This window comes from Chinchilla lanigera, unplaced genomic scaffold (assembly GCF_000276665.1).
Source record: "Chinchilla lanigera isolate Chin_1 unplaced genomic scaffold, ChiLan1.0 scaffold00080, whole genome shotgun sequence".
NCBI lineage: Eukaryota > Metazoa > Chordata > Mammalia > Rodentia > Chinchillidae > Chinchilla > Chinchilla lanigera.
The window spans coordinates 6,006,082-6,012,992 of record NW_004955481.1 but is presented as its reverse complement, the minus strand read 5'-3'; positions in this window follow the sequence as shown (position 1 = coordinate 6,012,992).

Sequence of the window (6,911 nt, the reverse complement as noted above, 5' to 3'; positions counted from 1 at the left end):
CTCACTGTGCAGTGCAGGTTGGGCTTGTGCTTACTTCATAGCCCAGGCTGGCCTCAAACTTGAGACCTTGCCTCAACCTCCCAAGAGCTGGGATTACAGGTGTGTACCACCACGCCCAGTTTTGTTTTGATTTTTTAATAGACAGTGTGTTGCTCTGTAGTTCAGGCTGGCCTTGAACTCACTGTGTAGCTCAGGTGGGCCTCAGACTCATGGCAATCCTGCCTCAGCCTCCCAAGTGCTGGGATTACAGGTGTGTGCTACCATGCCCGGCTTTAGGTCTCTTACAGTTCCTTGATTTGGCATTTTTCTCCAACATATCTACTTTATAATGCTTGTGCATGGTAGTGCATACCTGTAAGGAGGCTGGGGCTGTGAGTATTGAGAGTTTGAAGCCACCCTGGGTGACATAGTGCAAGGCTAGCTAGAACTGCATAGTAGACCTTATCTTAGAAGAAAGGTTACTATCCACACTATTAAGTTACTTTCCACCAATATCAAGATACGCTATTTAAAATGTCCACACTTGTTTGCAACCTATTTTTTTGAGAAAACCATAATGCCAATATGAGAGGAAGATTGAGCAGTATCAGTCAGAGACATGCTTGCATTTTTCATTTGTCTATGGAGGTGAAGGTAACAGGATCATCATAGTTTGACTAAAAGAAGATGGAGATGTGATTGGGTTCTTGAATCTGTGCTAGCTGCATGAAATTAATAGTGCTTTTTAAAGCCTGTATTGAGAATTGAACCCCAAGTGCTTTGCGTGGAGCTACATCTCCAGACATTTTAAATTTTGAGACAGTTTCAATTTGCTCAATTGTCCAGGCTGGGCTTGGACTTGTGATCCTTCTGCCTCAGCCTCCCAGAGTGCTGGGATTATAGGTATATACCCCCGTGCTCAGCTGACAGTGCTTCCTACGTTCTTTCTGGAGAACTGGCAAGAAATGATTTTATGCTTTGAGTGTGGTGGTGCTCAGTCACCTGGGGACTGAGTCACATTGGGAAACTGAAATAACTCGAAGGCCTGCAACTTGATCTTAGGTTGGCAAATCTTAAGTTTATGATCCTTGAAATGCCCTGCCTGCTTGCAGTTGAGATAGTTGGATTCATCTGGTTTGCACTGCCCTCAGGGCAGCAGGACCTGAAACCAAAAAAGGGCTGAAGGACACTAGCCAGCATGCTGCTTGGTTGAGGCGGCGGCAGAGACCGAGGCTGGCTGCCAGCCAGCACAGGATGAGCAAATAGCATACGAAGTTAAACATTGTCTCACAGGCTCTGGCCCAAGATAATTTAATACGTTTTTTTACAGGTGTGTACAGTAATGTATGAGTTTGCTCTTCTGTCAGTGATAAAATTACAGACAAAGCTTCATTGGAGTATAATGGGTTTTTTGTTTTTAAATCCTTGTCCATTAAAATTAAGAACTATAGGCAGCAAACAAAACGACCTGGAGAAACAGTCATCATAACCTTAGGAAAAATCTGGTCTGAACCAGGTAGAGAGTGTATTTCTCTTACAGGTCACTGGGTACCTTTGTGTGGCTGCAATCTGACAGTCATACAAGTTTAACAGTTGAGGAATCAAAATCTTTGAGCCCAGCCCAGGCTACACAGTGAGTTGAAGGCCGGCCTGAACTGCATAGCGAAGCCCTGTCTCTAGAAGACATCTAGTATGGGTCAGAAGTAAGGCTGATGAAGTGCCTGCTCAAGTGACGTTCCCCAACTGTTGATGAATGAAATACCGTTCAGCAAAATAAGAAGGAAAAGGGAAAAGTAGTGGAGTCAAGCGTGAGGCCTGTGGGACTGGGGATACAGCTCGGCGGCGCAGCGCCTGACTGGCGAGCTCGGAGTCCCGAGTTTGATTCCCAGTACCCTCCCCACAAACGGAGGCTTATATCAAGCGGACGCCGTAAAGGTATTGGCGCCAAGCCCGTCCTTGGCTCTAAGAAATGGGAGGCCCAGTAGACTGAATGGTTTGCAGCGTTGGGCTTACAGCAGCGGCTGAGGAAAAGGACATTAAGGCGTACTGTGTCGTGTGGGTGCTGCACGCTCCCCCACTCACTCGCGGAGGGTAAAACCCCTAGCGATGTGTCGGGAGCCGGGGCCTTGGGAAGTGACCAGGGTATCCCGGGTTGGGCCTACGTGAGGGATCAGCGCCTTTATCAGAGCGCTCCTGTGTCATCGCCCTGCGTGTGCAGTAGGGAGGTGGCAGTCTCAGCCCTCACCCTTCAGAGCTGAGCCACCCAGCCCGTGGCTCTTCCTTACAGCAGCTCGCACTGTCCTACAAGAGCAGCTAAAGCACGGAGAGCCTCTTCTCTGTGCTCTGCAACCCGCCCTGAGGCCCGTGCCATCCTTAGGCAGGAGTTCTGGAGCTTCACGTTCTCTCCTGGATGGTGCCAGCGGAGCTCGGGAGAACCAGCGGCTGTTACCTCTGGGCCCAGTGCGTTGCAAGGGTCTGCAGTGGGACCTGGGGGACAGGACCAGAAAGTCCCCAAGTCAAGTCTGCCCCATCCCTGTTGTGACACTACCCCGGCTCACTCCTTTTCATAGCCATCCGCAGTTCTTGGGTGTGTAAGTTTATGACCCATTATCTGAGTAGCTTCTTTCTGGAGGTCACAGGCAAACTGCCCCCCAAAGTGGTCTTGCTCCTTTTTTGAATTCCATCGGAGTCCTCATTTCCACGCCACTTCTTTGGCCTTTTGAATATGCCCTGTTGCTAGTTAATCATTTTTAGGTGCTGATGGCTCATTTAGAAGGCAAATTCCTCACCCCGAGAGGAGTCCAGAGCCTTCTCCCACAGGGCTCTGTCCTCAGCTGGAGTTTGAATCACTGACTGGTTGTCACCACTGGATGTGCGCTGAGGATATTGGTTCGGGCCCCTTGGCTATGGACAGGTTGGAGACAAAGCCTGCAGACAAGCCCAGTCTGAGCTTGGCCTGGCGGTGGCTGCTGTACCCTGGATTCCTGGCAAGGAGAGAGACAACTGGTGCTGGTCAGCAGCAGGAGAGTACCCTGGTCTCGGTTTGGCTGGGAGGCCCAGGGCAAGCCTTCCGGCTTATACCTGCTGGAGAAAGCAGATCCTTCAGGTTCTGGGTCGTGTTGCTCAACCCCTGCCAAAGGCCAGGACTTCTGGCTTGGCCCTATCTGACCTCGATCAGGAGGATGTTCACTATAGCGGGTTGGCCCCGTTCCTCTCCCTAGGGACCGCTGCCCATAGGGTACTGCAGAAGTGGTGGCCGAGGCTGCAGATCCACAGAAGACCCAGGTGATTGCTAGCTTGGTTCCTTAGCAGCTTGTAATGTTCAAGTGTTGATACTAAAGTACTGTAATAACACCTCCCCCATGTGCGTGGTGTTTAGCTTTCATCTCCTATCTGCAGGGTTGGAACATGGCAGGCACTTGACATTTGTCACTGCCGTTTGTTGAGTACTGACTGTGTGCTGCTCTGTGCTATTCCTGGTACGTCTCAGTCCTGGGAAATGTTGTCCTCGGGCCAGGGATATAGCTCAGTGGCACAAGCACCTGCCTGGCAAGCACAAGGTCCTGAGTTTGATTCCGGGTACCCAAAAAAAAACAACAACAAAAAGTGTTATCTTCATCTACATGAAGATAACATGCTGGTGCATGCCTGTACTCCCAGCACTTGGAGGCTGAGGCAGGAGGATCATGAGTTACTAGCCAGCCTGGGCTACGTAGTGAGATCAAGGCCAGCCTGAACTACACAGTGAGACCCTGTCTCAAAACAACAAAGAAGTGTTACTGTCTTCATGTCATAGCTGTGGAGCTTCAGAGAGGTCAGCTCATTTCTCTAGGCCAAAGAGGTGAGAGCTGGTGAACTATCTGGCGGCTCTGCCTGCAGAGCCCTGGTTCTGTAGTGTCCCTGGATGGGCACCAGTGCTGGAGGAATTAACATCAGACTCCTCGACCACCGCCGGGGCCAGCCGTATCATCAGGCTGACCTTTTCCCAACACGCATCCCCTTTAACTGAATTGCGGAAAAAGCAAATACAGAAGAGGACTCCAAGTATAATCTGGCCATTGAAAGACACACAGACTAAATGATTATTGTGCCTTGTGCTTTGCCCACTGCCTGGGGAAATCACACGGGAAGTCGGTCGGTTTCCCCTCCACATTGCTTAGGAACTGATCTCAGATCCGTTTTTATTGCCCGAGTGAACAAATCTAAGTCAAACGGGCTGTAATAGGAGGCCACAAAGCAGGCCTCGAGGAGAGAAAGTCGGCCGACCTTGCAGCTGCTGGTGCCAGAGATCCACACCAGCTCGGGGTACAGGCTGGGAGGAGCCCCTGCTGCCGGCTGCACGGGGCCTGGTTAGTACCACCTGCCACAGCAGACCTAGCAGAAATACCAGCCACCTGGGCTGGCACAGGGCTGGAGGCCAAACTGGACTGGACACAAGAATTATCCAGGTCAGCTAACAGATGTCAAACACAGGAAAAATGCAGAGCTGGCATCGCCTGTGTCAGTAACAAAGCTTGAGTCATCCTCACTGCTCGTCACTGACTCAAAGTGAGACTTTAATCCCTCTTATGTTTTAACATCTCTGAAGCTGGGTGTATTTTATATCAGTGCTTATTTGTGTTAGTTTTTTGAGACAAGGTCTCCCTATATAGTTCAGACTGGCCTTGAACTCATTACATAGCCCAGGGTGGCTTTAAACTTGAGATCCTCCTGCCTCAGCCTTCTGCTGTGCTGACATTACAAACGTGCACCAGCGGAAATCTTTTCTTTCCCCGTCCTCTTTCTTCCCTTTGTGGTATTGGAGATTGAACTCAGGGTCTTCACAACAAGCTACATTCCAGCCCTTTTTAACTTGAAACAAGTTCTTGCTAAATTGCCCAACCTATGCTTGAACTTTTAATCCTCCTGCCTCAGCCTTCCAGGGGTTACAGGTGTACACCACCAAAACTTTATTCTTAAATGGTACACACTCAAATGTTTCAGAATCTCTAATGGTGCAGATAAAAACCAGTGGTGTCTAGGACTGGATGAAATACAAAGTGGAATTTGCATATAATTAAAATGCCAGTGGGATGTTCTGTGTATAATAGCAGAGGTAAAAGATACCAGAAACCGGCAGCAAATGAAATGCGAGGCAGGATGAAGCAATTTAAGGGATACGACGCCATGAGCCCATCCTGAAGAATGACTTGGCAAACAACCAAAACATTAAAATCCAGGAGGAGCTAACGTTTATCAACACTTACTATGAATCAGGCACTAAATGCTTAATCTATAGGATTTAATCTTCACAACAACCTGTGAGACAGACACTGTTACACTGTAATCTGCAGCACAGAGGGGTTAACTCCTCCAAAAACCCATTTATAGTAATGGTGCAGTCAGCATTCAAACCCAAGCCCTCTGACCCCAGAGTCAAGGAACACTTGACTTGGGCTAGGCGTGGTGGCACACACCTATACTCCCAGCACTCAGGAGGCTGAGGCAGGAGGATTGCTGCAAGTTCAAGGCCAGCCTGGGGCTCATAGTGAGTTCAAGGCCAGCCTGAACTGCATTAGTAAGCCTCTCTCTCAAAACAAAACGACTTGAAATGTTTGTTCTAAACATTTCATAGCTGTGTGACCTTGGGCAAGTCCCTTAACCTCTCTGTGAGATAGACAAGATAGCCCAGAGCTGCCAAACCCAGAAAGCACTACCCCAGGGCCTCGCCTAAGCCCAGGAGACAGCTGTGACTAACTTGCCTGAAAGAACACATCTCCATGGCAATACCAGCTTTGGGTGTTTATAGTTATTTCATCATCCACTTGCATTCCTCAGTGTGTTGCAGGTCCTCCTCTGCAGACAAATGCAGAAGGCCTTGAAAAGGGTCACCCCCACTCCGGACTGCCCGTGAATGTGGGGCGATCAGGAACGGGTAGGAGGGAGGGAGGCAGAGAAGTGGATGGCAGCCCTGCTCGGCTTCTTGTCCCTAGAACACAAGCCCCCGGGCCAAGGAGGAGCCTTTCCCATTGGGGAGCTGCCAGGGCAGGGAGGCAGCAGCCGCTGGGAACTGGTCCTTGGGCCAACTCCTCTGCAGGCTGAGGAACGATAGAGGAGACCGGAGTGTGGGTGGAGCAGGGCATGGACTCCCTATCAGGCATAATTCTAAGCCTCTCCCTGCACTGGCTGCTCCTCCTGGGTTCCCTGGCACCCCGTGCCTCCTTTCGGTCCAGCACAACTTATCCATCCATCCATCCATCCATCCATCCACCCGTCCATTCATCCATCCTTCCAGCCAGCCAGCCAGCCATTCATCCATCCATCCATCCATCCATCCATCCAGCCAGCCAGCCATCCATCCATCTATCCATCCATCCATTCATTCATCCATCCATCCACCCAGCCAGCCAGCCAGCCATTCAACCATCCATCCATCCATTCATCCATCCATTCATTCATCCATCCATCCATCCAACCATCCATCCAACCATCCATCCATCCATCCATCCATCCATCCATCCATTCAACCATCCATCCATCCATCCATTCATCCATCCATCCATCCATTCAACCATCCATCCATCCATCCATCCATCCATCCATCCATCCAACCATCCATCCATTCAACCATCCATTCATCCATTCATCCATCCATCCATCCATCCATCCATCCATCCATCTATCCATCCAACCATCCATTCAACCATTCAACCACTCATCCAACCATCCATCATCCATCCATCCATCCATCCATCCATCCATCCATTCAACCATTCAACCGTTCATCCAACCATCCATCATCCATCCATCCTCCAGGCAGCAACTGAGCCCTTGCAATAGGCTACCCTGTGCCGGGCTCTGGGGACACCAGGACACACAGTTCTTGCCCTTGAAGGACCCCAGCCTAGGTGGCAGATGTCACAGACGTGCAAACTTTTGAACAGCTAAGGAAA